Below are 18,824 nucleotides of genomic sequence, written 5' to 3'. Positions count from 1 at the left end.
TTAACAGAATTTAATTTAAGAGAATATGGGAGGAGATAAAATTGGAGTCAAGCTATAGGCAACTGTTAAGTTTTACTAGAAAGGATAGAGCAGAAATATGACAGCAGAGTTGAGAACTCTTTGGTTTTGTTGTTGTTTGATGAAGAAGAATAAACCCGGGCTGGAGAGATGACTCAGAGATTAAGAGCACTGACTGCTCTTCCAGAGGTCCTGAGTTCAATTCCCAGCAACCACATGGTGGCTCACAACCCTCTCTAATGAGATCTGGTGCCCTCTTCTGTATACATAATAAATAAGTAAGTCAAAAAAAAAAAAAAAAAGAAAGAAAAAAGAAAGAAAGAAAGAAAAAGAAGAAGAGGGGGCTGGAGAGATGGTTCAGAGGTTAAGAGCACTGGATGCTCTTCCAGAGGTCCTGAGTTCAATTCCCAGCAACCACATGATGGCTCATAGCCATCTATGAGATCTGGTGCCCTCTTCTGGCATGCAGGCATACATGGAGGCAGAATGTTGTATACATAATAAATAAATAAACCTTAAAAAAAAAAAAAAAAGAAGAAGAAGAAACCCAGGCTCTCACCTGAAATACACCCAAATCCATGAGATGATGTTTTTAAGGGCAAGAAATAAAGCTGTGTTTGTATGTTGATAGAATTATCTAGTAAAAATGAAAAAGTAATAATGTAGCCCAAATGATCTGCATATAACTATTCTTCTGAACATATACTATAAATATTTGTTTAATATATGTTTGAAAGAGGGAAACCATAACGTCTAGAAATAGCAAAAATACTGGTTATCAAGGATTTCTTTGATCCTCAATAGATAACATATTTGGGATAATATACACAGCTGGGTGTGGTGGCACAAGCCTTTAATCCTAGCACTCAGGAGGCAGAGGCAGGCCGATCTCTTGTGAGTTAAAGGCTAGCCTGATCTACATATTGAGTTCCAGGACAGCCAGAGCTACATAGTGAGACCCTGCCTCAAAATAAATAAATAAGTAAATAAACAAATGAATGAATAAATAATAGGGAATATATGAAGGAACATTACAGTATGTGGTTCTCCTCCATTCCCTCTGCCTTGCTATAAAAACCATTAGGATACACTCCTAAAGCTAGTCACCAAGGTCTATTTCCTTATTTGGCCACTTCTTCCTCCTGAGGATGATTACCAAAATCCAGCAATCAGAAGCCCCTTTTGGTTCACCTAATGAACATGCCCAATTAAAATTAAACACCTCATCCTAACATGGGTTTCCCCCTTTACCTTTGTAAACCGACATTTTCCTATGTGCCAAGTCTGTCTCCTCTCTATCCAGAGGTAGTCCTTTGTCCCTCTGGAACAAATGTCCCTGACCCTTTCCCTTGTCCCTTCCCCTTCTTCCTCATTCTGTCTCCTTTACAACTGCAGCCTGGCCTCTTCTAATACAGACTTCCCCTTCTCCTCTTAAAATTACACTTGCAAGGTCATTTTCTGCTGTTTTTCTGTCAGAGTCAGAAAGCAGCCACTTCGACTTTTCTTATTTGCTTAGTAAAGGATCTCTCTGTGAAAACAGGTGTTTGGGTGTGGCTTGTGTTTAATCCGGGGTCTGGCAGGAAGCTCCTGCTGCGTGGAAGTCCCTTTCAATATACAGTACACAACATACATACACCACATACTTTGCATAATACACATAGATATATTACATAACATGTATATGTAAATAATAGAATTATCTTCATTCTCAAACTTTCTAGCTATCATGCACACAAACATATATGCAAACACACAAAACTGCATATTCTCATACTGATTAAGCTTTATCCAATTCATGTTTATAATCCTAATACCTAAGAATGTACAGTAATTCAATGAAAAGTGTCTGCTTAAGGGCTATGATATAGAATAAGCTTGATCAAGAAGAGGCTTTTTAACCCCTTTGGCCAGGGGTTAGAGAAATGACTTGATAAAGTACCTGCTCCACACAACTAAGGACTTACATTCGATCTCCAGAACCTACTTAAAAAAGTTGAATGTTGTTGCACATCCTTGTAATGCCAGCACTAGGAACTCAGAGAAAGGAGGACACCTGCAGCTTGATGGCCAGCTAACCCAGTCTACCCAGCCTACTCAGTAACCTCCAGCACAGTGAGAAACGCTTTTTTTTTTTTTTTTTTAAATCAAGGTGGATAGCTTCTGAGAAACACCTGAAATACTCAAGGTTGACCACTGGCCTACACACACACACACACACACACACACACAAATGTAGGCAAGCTCTGGGATAAATTAACTTCCCTAGGAAACACCCTTTATATCCCAAAGTAATTTCTACTTCCGTGCCTACTCATAACCCACTGCATGGTCACCCTCAGTCCTCTCTCCCTACAAGTCTACTATGAACCTGACTGAATTCTACCTTTTCACTGCTGGAAAATATATTCTTTTGTTTTTTGAGACAGCATCTCTTCTTGGGCTGGCTTTGAACTTGAGATCCTCCACTTACCTCAGCCTCTTAAGTGCTAGGAGACATGGGCCACTTCATCCAGCCTTTTATTATAAATGTTCTACAGTTCTTTCAGGTTCCAGTGGGCATAAATGACATTTTCCAGTTAACAAACATCATCTTTAATGAAGGATGAACATTATCAACTTCAAAAAGAGCTAGAATGTCCCCCAAACATAGAATTTTAGAATGTTGGGGACACCAAATTCAGGGCCTTACACGTAGTAGGTAAGTATGCTACCAATGAACATCTGTAGCCCCCAAATTTAAATTTTTAAAGTGAAAAAAAAATTCCTAATTTAAAACATGGCTAAACTTTTATGAAGAGACAGCTTAGATGAAATATATCAACTCAAGAAACAATTTTCGGGGTTGGGGATTTAGCTCAGTGGTAGAGCGCTTGCTAGGCAAGCGCAAGGCCCTGGGTTCTATCCTGAGCTCCACATTAAAAGAAGAAGAAGAAGAAGAAGAAGAAGAAGAAGAAGAAGAAGAGGAGGAGGAGGAGGAGGAGGAGGAGGAGGAGGAGGAGGAGGAGGAGGAGGAGGAAGAAGAAGAAGAAGAAGAAGAAGAAGAAGAAGAAGAAGAAGAAGAAGAAGAAGAAACAATTTTCTTATAAAACCTCTTCTGATTAACTATGGGAGGAAGAGACAGATAGATCCTGCAACTTGCCAGCTTCTCACTTGTAAATTTACAATTACCGTTTACCCTCATAGGAAAGGTTTCTGCTTTGCAGAACTCAATTGTGCATTCAAAACCAGTCCTAAGAAAGGACTCTAATTTGTTCTATTGTTAGTCAAGTGGTTTATGAATCTAGGAAAAAACTAGCCATATATAATACAAAAAGAAAAAAAATGGGATGGAGGAAATCACCTCAGTATTTCTTGCTTTTTTTTCTTCAACTCCAATCTCATGCTTCCCTTTTCTCATCCTCCCTTTCCCCTCCAAAAGCAGCGGTTGGTAAACCTCACAAGAATCTGTAGTCCCCTCTCCAGCATGCAAATGTCACTTTCTACCCAGACCACACACTCCCTTTTTAGTGAACTAAAAAACAAAACACAACAACAAACCAATCTGTGAACGCCCCCAGAAAAACTGCAATGGAAGAAAGTACGGAGACGTGGGGGTCACGACGGATATGGTAGGTCTGCAGCTTAGACGGACAAAAGAAAATGAAGGTGAAGGGACTGCAATCAAACAAAATGGTGTGCAGGCTGTCATTTCATACAAATTAGAGTCAGAAACATATGAATATTCACTTGAATAAAAATCATTCATTATATGAGCGGTCCTTCAAGTAAAAGGATCTCTGTCAAGGCCCAATGTGGCTGGCATTCTTTGTTTGACTTTGCAATTAAAACAAAACAAAACAAAAACGTGTGTATAGAAGAAAATGAGAGAAAATAATTTATATGTGCACAAACCCTAAAGCCATCAAGAGCAGGAGTAAGTTTCCTCAGGATATAACCAAATGCTATGTCAAAATTAGACATTCAAAGAGTGGCAATAAGGGACAAGAGACTCTTCAGCAGTCACATGACTCAGGATCCCGCCAGATGCACATTATGATTCAGATTTGAACAGTAAACAGAGTAGGCTACAGGGTAGGGTGGAGGACTTGAAGAAAAACACAATGCAGAGAGGTCATCAAAATGAAAACTGTCGTCTTGCCTCACAATTTCAAGAGAACTTTTATTGAAAAAAAAATAGCTGTGACCAATTTAGGCAGAAATAATTACAACATTTTTACAATCTAACCTCTTAATGATGAATAGAATTTTTCTCCCTGCTTAAGGATCAAATCGGTTGGGCTCTACACTTGTCTGGCACCATGCTGTGGGCTATTTCCCTTAATATATAACCAATCAAAGATGTATTCAGGCTTTTGTGAGATCCAAAGCTTTGTAAGTGCATATTCTAGAGCATCATGAAGTTTCTCTAAAGGAGCGAAATGGTACACAGTCAGTCTCCCTTTAGTAGCTACACTCAGTGGCTTCTCATGTCCTAAAGGTGGATGGACACTGAACCCTTTTATAATATACCAAATACTAAATACTTTTTCTCATACTACTTGTCACACAATATTTATACTGTATTTTTCTTTAATTCATACAAACACAGTACAAATCACAGTTGCTTAAGGGGAAAAGAAAAAAGCAAAAAATAACAAAATACCAGTAACAACAAAACACCTCTTCAAACTATGTACTTGTTACAAATACAGTAAAATAATCTGTAAGTACTAGCTAGGAACAAATACTGCTTTATCAGGTTTAATGACAACTACAGTAATATAGTTAACATAAATCTTTATGGAATGACCATGTTCATATAAGACATATGTAAACATTACCATTGTTAAATTCATAATATATAAGCAACAGTAATTTTACATATTGGCAAACAAGTTACATAGCACTATCTATACTTAAAATCTGAGACAAGGCTTGGAAAACCTTCCTAGGAAAATGCATCATGGCAACCAAGCTAAGCCAAGGATTTAAGGATGAAAAAAACATATGTAACAGTTTTATGTGAATTAAATTTGTACTCATTTATTTGTAACAGAGTCACAATCTATGGAATCCACAGGGTGACACAGAATAAATAGAGCTAAATATTTGTTTTCATCGAAAAATAGCATGCAACTTTAGGATAAGTTATTTTGTGACTATAGTATTTTGGTGTGTTTATTTTTTGTGTGTAGAAGTTTGGGCATACACATGCCATGGTGCATGTGTGGAGCCCAAAGGACAACCTCAGGTATTGGTGCCACCTTGATGAAACACAGTCTATTGTTTTGCCCATTACATGTGCCAGGTTAGCTGGACTGCGTGCTTCTGGAGCATCTCCTCTGCCTCCATTCCGCCACACAAGCTCCAGGCTTTTATGTGGGTTCTTGGCATCCAATCCCGTCCTCACTTGTGCAGCATGTGCTTTGCCTCCAAGCCACCTCCCCGGCCCCTTCATTCATGTGCAGCAAACACTTCATTGACCAAGCTCTATTTTCCAGCTGCTAATAATTTATTTTGTTGAAAATGACTGTGTGAGTAGGGGCATGTGTGCATCATCGTGTGCATATGTAGGTCAGAGGCCAGCCTTAAGGAGTTTGTCTTCTACTTCCACCATGAGTTCCTGGGACTAAACTCAGATCAAGCCTGTATGGCACTGCCTCTGAGCCATCTCCCCAGCCTGATAGCTTCTTTTGAATGGAGGGAAACGGACCTTTGTCTGAAAGGGATCATTTCATTTTGTTATCTATGTAAATATAATGAAAGATATTAGTTGTGTTTAGTGAATAGGGTTTAGCAAAATTCTTATGGATTCAAGAATCGATAGTACACCAGCCATTATGGATTATCAGAAGAACTAACTGGCTTCAGCAAACCAAGGCAAATCAGAGAGGGTCAGCAGGAGAAAAATGTTAATTCTTGGGAGATTCTCATAGAAAGACACAGAGGTTGGGTTTGATATAGAGAGAAACCTATTATAGGAAATTTATACACTGTGTGAAGATGTATTTCTTGATTGGTGTAATAAGCTAAACAGTCAATAGTTAGGCAGGAGGTATAGGCAGGACTTCTGGACAGAGAGAGAACTCTGGGAAGAAGGAAGGCAGAGTGGCCAGCTAGACACCGAGAGGAAGGGAGGTGCAAGATGGAAGAGAGATAATGCTACATGGCAGAATGTAGATTAAAATAAATGAGTTAATTTAAGTTATAAGAGCTAACTGAGACAAGCCCAAGCTAAAGGTCAAACTTTCATAAGTAATAAGTCTCTGTGTCATTATTTGCAGGCTGGTGGTCCCGACATAAAAGTACTATTATGTGGCTGGCGACTCCACCCTTTTTTCTGCCCCAAAGTCCTGCCTGTACCTCCTGCCTAGCTACTGGCCATTCAGCTTTTTATTACACCAACCACAGCAATACATCTTCACATAGTGTACAAACATCCCACAACAGAAACCCACATTAAGCTAGTTATAGCACCTCCAGACAAGCAGAGCCTTTCCTAAGGGTAGATGGTATTATGTACCTGAAGGAACTGTCATGGGGTCAACTGAAGCAGTGATGAAGCTGGCTAGTCTATGGAGTCACTTACACAAAATGACCTTATTGGTCCTTATCAAAAAAAAAAAAAAGTTACAAAAGGTTCAATGCTAGATTGTGTTACCTGGTGAGTAATGGGCCAGCCAGGACTACATAGCAAAACCCTATCTCAAAAACAAAACAAAACAAAACAAAAATAACAAACTGAACTGAACAAAATAGAAACCTGAACCAGGAACAGAACAGAGGATGGTCACACAGGCCTGTAATCCCAGCACTTGGGAAGCTGAAACAGGAGGACTGATAATTTGAGGGTATCTTGGGCTACACAGCAAGACTCTATTTCAAAAATAAATAAGTAAATAAATAGGTTGGACACTGAGATTCTGCTGTGTGGAAACTAACAACCATATTTTTGAAGTGTTTCAGTCTGTACCACCTGGCAACAAAGTAAATCAGTAGCGACTAACTCACTGAGGGCTTTCCTTGATGAGAAGTGGGAATCAGGTAACACCTGATGTTCAGAATGACTGAATCTCCATAGCTTTCAGACAATGCCGGGGAGAGGAAGGAAATACCTGTGTGTCAGACAGTACATGAGAAAAAATGATTTTGCTCTCTCTACTAAACACAGAATAGAGATTTGTGTTGATTTTAATTTAAAGAAATAAGAAAGAGACTACATTTCACTCCGAGTGTTGTGAGGCATATCACACCAGTACCATGGTTTAAATATGTAAAACATCTAGTACAGAAGCTGGCTCACAGCAGTTAGTTATAAAATGACAGCAGTGGCTGTTCCTAGTTCAGAGGGAGAAAGAAGTAAAAGTGGCTACAATATTAAGGAGACTGGTTATAACAAAGAAAATCAGAAGAAATGTCTGAATTTCTGAAGATAATTTGGCATCAGCCCTACTGAGTTTGAGCAGGAGCCTGCACCCACAGAGTGATGGCTGCTGGCTAGAATGCACGTCCCACTGTTCCGTTTACTGAAATCTTACCCTTTTTTCTGCCACTTTCCAGATAACCCTTCCCACCTCTACAATTCTTGCTTTCTTCCATCCCTTGGCACTTTAACATTCCTACTATTACATCCTGTTTTATGTCAATTATTTTTTTATTTTTTTAATTTTTAATTTTTGTTTGTTTGTTTGTTTTTCGAGATAGGGTTTCTCTGTGTAGCTTTGTGCTTTTCCTGGAACTCGCTTTGGAGACCAGGCTGGCCTCGAACTCACAGAGATCCACCTGCCTCTGCCTCCCGAGTGCTGGGATTAAAGGCGTGCACCACCACCGCCCGGCCATAAATTATTTTTTAATGCTTATTTTAATCAACAAGTCTGTGCATTCCCTGAGACAGAAGTCAGGCAACTACTGAAGTCAGGGAGATTGTTGGTTGTCCCATAGGATTTTACCCATGATGAATATTTAATAACACTATCAGAAACAATTAAGGGAGAGATCAAGGGCTCTATATGAGCCTAGGATTAGATCGTCTAAACATCCCATCCACCATTTGTAGGATAATCAGAGGGACCAGGGATTCAGTGAAATACTAACTCTCACAGCTTCACTAATTGCTCAAGCTGCTCAGGTCCCTCAATGTCTTTTATGCCCAGTTCCTCCAAAGGAGCCCAGCATTCTGATTACCCCACAATGCCCAGATTTGTCTATGAGCAATGAGACAAATGCTCCACATGCCTCAACACTACTTACTCCCCCTCTTTTATTTTTCTCTGTAGCATTTATCAACCCCAATGATCGAGTTGTTTGCAGACATGAGATTCTGTCTATTCACTGCTGTACTCCAAACCTAGAGCAGTACCTGGCTCATGGTATGGCCCAACAGACATTTGCAGAGTAAATAAATGAATACATAGTTTATTTGTTTGTCAGAAAATATTAAAATGCCTATAATATACCTAAAAGAATATATCCATAAATAATAAAGGCTTAGCAAAATGAAAGATATCATATCAAGCAAAAATTACAGGTATATATAATTATGATAAATGATAAATGCTTTCAAGGAAAGTATAGGATATATAATAGGGAGAGTTAACCTAGCAAGACACAAAGGGAGATTCAAAGCTAGAACTGAGGAAATACAGTTAAGCAAAGACTGAAGGATAAGTAGGAATTAGGTGAAGAAAGAAGGGTGGAAGAAGGTTTTAAGGAAATGAAATGTATCAGTGTTCACTGGTTTAGTAACCTTATTAGGGAAAAAAAAAACACTGGCAGGCAATATATCGCCCCTAAAGTGTTACAATTCGTCATTCTCTGTTAAATGTGACAGAAGTTAAGATTTATTTATTTATTATATACACTGAAGAGGGCACCAGATCTCATTACAGATGGTTATGAGCCACCATGTGGGTGCTGGGGATTGAACTCCGGACCTCTGGAAGAGCAGCCAGTGCTCTTAACCTCTGAGCCATCCCTCCAGCCCCCAGAAGTTTTGATATACATACATGAAACCACCACCAAATCAAATCGTGAAAAAAATCTGTCTCTACCTTGTCATGCAATTTTTTTTTTTTGAGCTGAGGATCGAACCGAGGGCCTTGCGCTTGCTAGGCAAGCGCTCTACCACTGAGTTAAATCCCCAACCCTGCCATGTAATTTTTAAAAACAATTTATTTATCTTTATTTTATGTGCATTGGTGTTTGCATGTATGTCTGTGTGAGGGTGTCAGATCTTAGAGTTACAGACAGTAGTTAGCTGCCATGTGGGTGCTGGGAACTGAACCCAGGTCCTCTGGTAGAACAGTTGTGCTCTTAACCACTGAGCCATCACTCCAGCCCCTGTAATTTTTATTTATTCAACTAATATTTACTGATATCAGACCATGAGTATACATTGGTATAAGATCCTTGCTTATTCAAGGAAGCAAAAGCATCCCAGAGTAACCATGTTTGGGGAAGATGGAGGTTATAACCTGCAGTGCCTTGCAGACTAGATTTGACTTTTATACAAAGCAAGATTGAATGCAATCAGGCTTGAGTAACGCTGACCTTCAACAGGAAACTATTAGGACATGTTCACATTTGTCACTACCCAAATAAGACAAGAGAAAGTCAAGAATGGCTTCTAGAGATATCCTTTATTTAGGCAGTAGTCTTGGCAAGAGATTATGACAGTTTGGCTAAGGGTTGAGGGGTGAAAGGTAAGTTTCAGACTATTCAGATAATTAGGAAGCAGTATTATCAGGACTCAGTGACAAGTTAGATATAATGAGTAAGGAAAATAAAGAACTCAAAAACAAGCCTAGGGGCTGGAGACATGGCTCAGCAGTTAAAAGCACTGGTTGTTCTTCCAGAAAACCTGGGTTCAATTCCCATCACCCATATGGCAATTTACAACTGTCGGTAACTCCAGTTCCAAAGAATACAATGTCCTCTTCTGGCCTCCACAGGCACCAGGTATATATGTGATACACAGACATACACACAAGCAAAATACCCATACAAATAATAATTATACTAATAGATTTTTTAAAAACAATCTTGTTTCCATTGGAACTATTAGTTGAGTGAGATGGCATATCCAATAGAAGAGACTTTAGTTTTTTAAAAAAAAAAAGGTAAGTTGAGTCTTCAAGATATTGAGCTCAAAACGACAGGTATGTGAACAAATCCAGGAGGAAGTTAATTAATTACACCATGGCTGATTAGAGTAGAACAGAACACAAAGATTATTAAGAAAAGATAAATAGGCTAAAAAAAAAAAAAGAACAGGTATACAGGTACTATTCATAGGTCAAATTATTTTTATATAGAAGATCCTAAGGAATTCACACAAAACTCACTAAGAGATAATGAATTTGTTCAGCAAGGTTACAAGGTTCACCAGATTAAATCAGTTGTTCTTATACACATTCCCAATGAACAACAATAGTGCTCGCTTCGGCAGCACATATACTAAAATTGGAATGATACAGAGAAGATTAGCATGGCCCCTGCGAAACGATGACACACAAATTTGTGAAGTGTTCCATATTTTTTTAAAAAAAAGTGAAATAAATAATCAAGATATAAAACTTCACCATCACCACCTGAAAGTTCCCTAGATTCTTTACTAGTTAATTAGTCCCCTCCAGAGACAATCATTATTCTAATTTTAAAAAACCCATAAATTTGCTTATTCTCCTACTTCAAATAATGAAATTATACAATATGCATTTTGAGTAGTTTTTTCATTCCATTTAATTTTACATTTTAGTGTGTGCATGGAAGTAGAGAACATCTTATGGAAGTCAGATCTCTCCTCCCATCATTTGAGTCTGTCTTAGTTAGGGTTTCTATTGCTATGAAGAGACACTGTGACTATGGCAGCTCTTACAAGGAAAATATTTAATTGAGGGGCTCATTTACAATTTTAGAGGTTAAGTTCATTATCATCATGGAGGGAGGCATGGTTGAGTGCAGGCAGACATGATGCTGGATTAGTAACTGAGAGTCCTACATCTTGCAGGCAACAGAAAGTCAACCAACTCACTAGGAAACTGGGAAAGTATCCTTACCAAGGAAACCTCAAAGCCCGCCCTCTTAGTGACACACTTCCTCCAACAGGGCCATACCCATTTCAATGAAGCCACACCTCCCAACAGTGCCACTCTTATGAGATTATGGGGGCCAAGTACCTTCAAACTACCATAGTCTTAGAGCTTGAATTCCGGTCATCAGGTCCGGCAGCAGCTTCCTTTATCTACTGCCATTTTGTTATCCCATCAGTCAGCATACTTTCCATCTATGCATATTTTTGTATGTATCTGTAATCTGTTCCTTGTAACATGAACCTTAAAACATATTAATAAAAAGCCTGGAGCCAGATATTAGGGTAAATTCTGAAAAATCAGAGAAGCAGAACAAGCTACAGCTAACCTCACCTCACCAATTTCTCAGCCAATCCTGTTTCCTCAAACTGGAAGCCTCTAAGTCCTCATCCAAATGGATCTCAGCTGAACTGCTGCTAAAAGCCTAAAAGCTTAAAAGCCTCTAGCACCTTATATACATTTCTGCTTCCTGCCTCCACTTCCTGGGATTAAAGGCATGTGTCTTTCCCAAGCAAGACGTGAGATCTCAAGTGCTGGGATAAAAGGTGTGAGTCACCAGGTCTGGCTTTTCCCAGTGTGGCCTTGAACTCACAGAGATCCATCTGGAATGCTAGGATTAAAGGTGTGTACTACCACTGCCTAACCTCTATGTTAAATAGAGTGGCTATTCTGTTCTCTGACCCCCAGATAAGTTTTTTGGGGTGCACAATATATCAACCACAGTTCCTTTCCATTTCCAAAAAGTAGTATTCCACTGTATGACCATATCAGCTCATTCAGCTATTCTCTTGCTCAAGTACAATTAGGCTGCTTCTAGTTTGGAGCTATTATTACTAAAGCTACCATGAGCATACTTGGGGTTTTTTTGTTTGTTTGGTTGGTTGGGTTTTTTTTTGTTTTGTTTTGTTTGTTTGTTTGTTTGTTTTTTAGCTGAGGATCGAACCCAGGGCCTCGAGCTTGCTAGGCAAGCGATCTACCACTGAGCTAAATCCCCAACCCCATGAGCATACTTGTAAGAAAATTTTTGTTGGCTCTCATGAAATTCATTTTCATTTAATTTGGGTGAATTTACAGGAGTAGAATGTAAGATAAATGTATGTTTGGACCATTTCCCAAAGTGGTTGTGTGCTATTTTTGATTCCTAATAACAATATATATCTGAGAATTTTGATTTTTTTAAATTTCAGCTATTCTGACTGAAATGTAGTAATATCAGGATAGATTTAATTTACACTGGGGCTCTCTAATGACAAATTATGCCAAGCGCTAATATATATATTATATATATTATACTATATATATATATATATATATATATATATATATATTTAGCCATTTGAATATAATATTTTGTGATGGGTCTATTACCCTTTTTGCCCATATTTTATTGGGTTGTTTGTCTTTTTTATTACTAGGATGTCTATACACCTTAGATAACAATCTTTTGTCAACTAAACTTTTGACGAATATCTCCTAGGAGACAAATATTTCCTGACTGAACTCCTCCCTTCAAAATCAAACAGCTTTTGATTTTGGCTAATACTTGGCTCTACTTATAACTAACTGTGGGAATCTGAACAAGGTATTTAACTTTTGAAGGTTTTTTTCATCCATAAAATAGATAAAGCTTATCATTATAGAGTTATGATGACTTAAGACAATGGAGCTTGACATATCTGGTACATAAAAGTTCTCAAGTAGGTGTTAGTCATGTTCCTTTTTAATTTTAGTTCTATGATAATATGGCAGTTGCTGCCTTAAATAGCTGAACTGCAATTCTTAGAGTGTAAAACTCTATAAAAATTTAAATTTTCACAATGCTATAAATCATTGCAATAGGAGACTATAAAAAAAAATCAAGGCTCCTGGGAAAAGATTAACATGTCTTTCTTTTATTCTAGTACAGTAACATGCAAAATAAGATTGAATCTAAAAATAGTCAAATCAAAAGCAATTCATCTGGAGGTACAACTGGAAAAAAGGTATAGAATTTATATTATATTGTGCTAACAGTCATGTCCTATAGCATGTGAAAATTTAAATGACATACTATTGTACAAACATTTGTACTGAATCCCATCTATACTAGAATTAGTCAAATTTTATCTCTTGTATAAAAGATTCACATAAAATTACCTTCAGCAAGTTGGTAAAAGTTACACTAATAACTTACTAAAAATAAAGTAAGTTTTAGTAACCACTGTAAAAAGAGCAATACAGTGCAGAATTTTAGGTTTATTTTATGGTCTGAGTGTTTTGTCTGCATGTATGTCCTTGTACCACATGCATGCTGGGTGCTTTTGGAGGTCAGAAGAGGGCATTAGAGTCCCTGGAACAGGAGTTACAGATGGGATATATAAATGCTGAGAACCGACTGAACCTGATGCCTTTGCAAGAGCAACCAGTGCTCTTAACCACTGAGCCAGCCATCTCTCCAGCCCTACCGTTCTTATGGTTACTGCAATTTCTGTGTGTGTGTGTGTGTGTGTGTGTGTGTGTGTGTGTGTGTGTGTGTTTCTAGATACAAATTCTGTCCCTCTAATACACTAGCTAATTTAGTTAATGCCTCTAATTCATTTTTTATTTGTAAATGCAGATATTATCTAAGGTAGATTAAGTGAGATAACCATAAAATCTTTACTTAGTACACAATTCTCTTAGCATATAATAAATAGTAGTTATGTATTACTTTGTTAAAATAACCTAGTCAATTTTTTTTACGTTTCTGTGAATTCTTCTGGTTTCAATAATTCAAATTATAAAAAGTAATTAAGATATGATTACAACTCATCTGTCAAACTGAAAATCATCCATGGAGATTATTATGTTTTACATACTTCACATGTCATTTTTTTTTTAAACAGCATCTCTCTATGTAGCCCTTTCCTAGAATTGACTATATAGACCAGGCTGGCCTCAAACTCACAAAGATCCAATTGTTTCTACTTCCCTGGTGCTGGAATTAAAGGCATGTGCCACCACATCCAGGCTACATGGCATCTTAAATGTCACTTTCTTGGGAGAAATCTACTAAATAAGCATTCCTTATATTCCCCAAAACTAAATGGAAAATAAGAAATAATGATATAGAAAATAAGAAAAAAAATCATATGATAGTGAGAAGGGAAAGTATTTTCATAAATGTATTAAACATTTGTTTTATAAGCAACACAACTTATTTTGTGTTGCTAACTATTAATAGTTGCCACAGGTTACAAACAAGGTTAGGCTCTATGACTACCCCTTTCTCCATCTGGTAACTATAAAACCAATTGCACTGTGCACACAGGAGTGGGGAGGGGCAACATCAATGCAACAATTCCTCCAAATCTTATGGCCCTTACAACCCAAACTGTAAAATCAATAAAGGTTAAAAGTAGAGAGGAATATGCCTTATTGGCAAAACAAAATACTTCTCCGTCTGAATTTTCTTAAATGGCAGGCAAAAGACAAGACAGTCTCCCTATCCTTCAATGAGAAAATTCAGGAAGATTGAGCAATCAGTCACTAGCTGACACCAAATGCTAACCAGCTGTCACAAGCCCTCACACTGTCTCTTCCTTCTTCCCTGCCTTGCTTCATCTTCTCAACTCCTGCTTCACTAGAATAGCAAAGTAGCATATTAAAAATAATTTCCCTTCAGGCGGTGGTGACACATACCTTTAATCACAGCACTCAGGAGGCAGAGGCAGGTGGATCTCAGTGAGTTGAGGCCAGTCTGGTCTACAGAGCAAGTTCCAGGACAGCTAGAGCTACACAGAGAAAACCTGTCTCAAAAAAAAAAAAAAAAAAAAAAAAAAAAAAAAGAGAGAGAGAGAGAGAGAAAGAAAGAAAGAAAGAAAGAAAGAAAGAAAGAAAGAAAAAAGAAAGAAAGAAAGAAAGAAAAAAGAAAGGAAGAAAGAAAAGAAACAAGAATTCCCAAGAGCGAAGGAGATGGTTCAGTAGTAAAGGCACTGACTCTGAAAGCCTGCAGACCTGACTTTGACACCAGAACTAGTGTAAAAGTGGAAGGAGAGAACTGACTCCACAAAGCCGTCCTTTAACCTCTGCACACACGCACATACATATCACATATCACACTCACATTCCTCTACAAACACATAATCAATTACATTTTTTGAAAGATCTTATTTTTATTTATGTGATTGTATCTATTATGTATGGCACACATGTATGGGTGCCCTTGGATGCTAGGTGGATCCCCCAGAGCTGGAGTAACATGTGCTTGTGAGCCATCCAACATGAGTGCTGGGAACTAAACTTGGGTCCTCTGAAAACTAGCAAGTGTTCTTAACTGCTGATCTATCTCTCCAGCCCCTAATAAGAATTGTTTTGGATTTTAAGAAATCATTTCCCAGTCCAGTGTTATGGCTCAGTGGGTAAACCGTTTGTCCCACAAGCCCAACTATCTGAGTTTGATCCCTGGAACCCATATAAAGGTGGAATGCAAGAACCGATGTCCTCTGACCTTCACATATGTGCCATAGGACATACTCACTCCCACACATATATCACATACACAATAATAAAAGTTTTAAAAATCAATTTCCAATTCAATGCAAGCAAAACCATCCCTTAAATTCAATGCATTCTATGGCACAAACAAAATATGTACCCATTCAAAGCTGGTATACAAATTTTCACAGCAGTATTGTTCATAGTAAATGAAAGAAAAACAAAAAACAAAAAACAGGTCCAGCCTGATGGGACAGGCCTGTAATCTCAGGTACTCTGGAGGCTGAGGCAGGAAGATCAACAGATTTAAAGCCAGCCTTGGAAACTTAGTAACACCAAGCCTCAAAATAAAAAGTAGAAAGAAGACTAGCAATACTTTATCTACCAGGTTAGTTGTCTGCTGGGAGCTCACAGCTGTGTCCTTCGCCATAAGCTACCCTCAACCAATGTATTCCAGGGTGAGCTCTCTGAAAGTAGATGACAGGACCAATATGAAACTGCTATCACCTGGGAAGGCAAGGCAGCAGGAGGAGGGCTGTGAAGAGGAACCAGTCCAGCTGAAACACACGCCTGGCCAAAGATCAGCCAGCCAGGCAAGTCTCTCTGACTCACTTCTACCGACCTTTGCTGGCTCACTTAGCCTCCTGCAAACTTATCCCTGGATGGAAGTCGGTCAGACTTGCTGGCAAGTGCACCCTTACCTGCTGAGCCATCCCAACAGCCCCTTTTCACTCTTTCCAGAGCCCAGCCTGATCATTTAATCCAACTTAACCCACAAATTCCAAATCTAGCTTGGAACAATCTACAGTATAAATTTATCCTACCCATTTCTTAACCACTTTCCAAGTGAGTATGCTAAGTGCTGTGGAGCAGTGATTCCCAAGCACTTAAGCACAACCTCCCCTACACACACACACACACACACACACACACACAACAATCTTAGTTACCAAGACTTTAAGAGAGTGAGCTCCAGAACAGAGACTTTACAAAGTTCAAGTGGCTCTGGAAAGCTGCCAGGGCTGGGAGACATTATTAAGCAAGTTATACAAATGAACGAATTAATGCTCCCAATTTCAACAAAAACCTGTTTAAACTCCATTATTAGGGAGGGAAGATGTAGAGTTTGCTTTCTATTGCTGTGATAAACACCATGACCAAAAAAGGTTTATTTCATCTTATAGCCCATCATAAAGGGAAGGCAGGTCAGGAGCTCAAGGTGGAACAGAGGCCATGGAGGAATGCTCTGGCTTGCTCTCTAGGCTCATGGTCAGCTGCTGTTTTTGTTTGTTTGTTTGTTTGTTTTTCAAGACAGGATTTCTCTGTGTAACAGCCCTGGTTGTCCTGGAACTCATTCTGTAGACCAAGCTGCCCTTGAACTCAGAGATCCACCTGCCTCTGCCTCCTGAGTTGCTGGGATTAAAGTTGTGTGCCACTACCACCCGGCTTCAGCTGCCTTTCTTACATCCCCTAGGATATCTGCTCAGAAGTACCTAGGCTCCAGTGGGCTGGGCTCTCCCACATCAATCATTAATGAAGAAAAGGCCACCACAGGCCTGCCTATAGGCCAATTTGATGAAGGCATTTTGTCAACTGAGGCTCCCTCTTCCCAGATGACCCTAGCAAGAAGCCTTAGCATGCAAAAAGAAAACAATACATTATGAAGCCTATGAGGACACTACTGAACACACTGTAGGATGTAACCCTTGTCCTGGGAGATTTTGCAGACAAAAAGGAAGGACAATATTTATAACAAACAATTATAACACCAGCTAAAGATAGAAAGTGTTTGTTTATCACCTCGCTAAAATGTGCACCCTAGGAGATCAACACAAAGCATCTTTTTTGTTCACTATTGTATCTCTAGGGGATAAACTAAAACCTAGCACATTGTATTCAATAAATAACTGCTAAATAACAAAAAAAGCTAAAAATAATGTTAATTTCAAGTAAATAAATAAGGAAATAGCATTTTTGAGAACAGAAAGAATTTTAAGAGACAGGGAGAGGCGAGCTTCGTTTTGCAGCAGATGGTGGTTAACACAGAGACCCACACTGGTCAATGTGCAGAGATGGAGACTGTGGAATGCTCAGTCTAAAAGGAGACATCGATACCCCAGGGATCACTGCAGAAGCAAGGGTAGACCACTACAGTGAAGCAGTGTTTTCTGGACACAGCAGGCCCGTTGTACAAACGAACTCACAATGGGGGTGACTACTAGATACACAAGATCAAACCAGACAAAACCCCAGCATGGGTGCAGGAGTTGATGAAGAAATTCCACCCTTAGCTGAAAAGCTATTGGCAAGTGATGGTTGCTGAGAGAAGGAGAATCAGTTTTCTTCAGGGATGTGGTCCGATAGGCTATCCATATTCCAGTAGACAGCCCTACACCCATGCACATACCAGCAGCCCTAAATGGACTCATTAGGCTTTTAAAAAGAACACATGAAATTGAGAGGGAATGTGGGGATGAGGGAGGAGTCAGCAGGAGAGAAGAAGGGGTTGAATGGATTGAAGCATATTATTATATATACATATGAAATTCTTTTTTTTAAGAAGCAAGGCAAAGCCAGGCAGTGGTGGCAAACACCATTAATCCCAGCACTTGGGAGGTAGAAACAGGCCAGCCTGGTCTACAGAGTGAGTTCCAGGACAGCCAGGACTGTTACACAGGGAAACCCTGTCTGGAAAACAGAGAGAGAGGGGGCGGGTGATGGAGGGTGGGTGGGTAGTGGAGGGTGGGTGGGGATGGGGGGGGGGGGAGAAGCAAGGCAAAGAGAGTTGCATTGATGGTACTCCTACAAAGGCTAAGAAATGCTGAGCTGCTTATATATGTAAACTCATTTAACATGATACTGTGTTCCTAATTTATAGACAAGAAAACTGAATTGGCCTAAGAACTTGACCAAAATTTCACAGCTAAAAAGTGATAGAATTAGGATCTAAGCACAGATCTCTAGATACAGTGATTAGGAATTCAGACCTCATTTCCAGTGTAACAGAATGTCTTTGAAGGTTTTTCTCTGAGGAAAGGTGGATACTTGAATTTCTGGTAACACTTTTTATTGGTGAAATTATTAAGGCCACTCCACGTAGTTAAAAGGGAGGTTTATTTTGTGGGGTAGCTTACAAATGACAGGATAGGTTGCAGGGTCTGGTAAAGGTATGGCCCAGTCTGGTGGTGTTCTCTGGAGAACTCTGCTTGGTCTACCTCCAGCGTCCAGGGTCCTGGAACCAAGAGAGACCTCTCCTCTTGATCCTGGGTCTTCAGCCTCCTC

The 18,824-nt window shown here is 39.0% G+C and overlaps 1 protein-coding gene and 1 non-coding gene across 2 annotated transcripts in view; one reads left to right on the top strand and one right to left on the bottom strand.

Annotated features, from left to right (window-relative positions):
* Positions 1-18,824, bottom strand: part of Zswim5 (zinc finger SWIM-type containing 5) — a 110,003-nt gene that overhangs the window by 78,715 nt on the left and 12,464 nt on the right. The window lies entirely within an intron of this gene.
* LOC118578917 lies at positions 10,429-10,535 on the top strand. The gene has a single exon (XR_004944307.1). It is a non-coding gene; the product is annotated as a U6 spliceosomal RNA (small nuclear RNA).

This window comes from Onychomys torridus, chromosome 2 (assembly GCF_903995425.1).
Source record: "Onychomys torridus chromosome 2, mOncTor1.1, whole genome shotgun sequence".
Classification (NCBI taxonomy): domain Eukaryota; kingdom Metazoa; phylum Chordata; class Mammalia; order Rodentia; family Cricetidae; genus Onychomys; species Onychomys torridus.
This window is presented reverse-complemented; position numbering and strand designations above follow the sequence as displayed.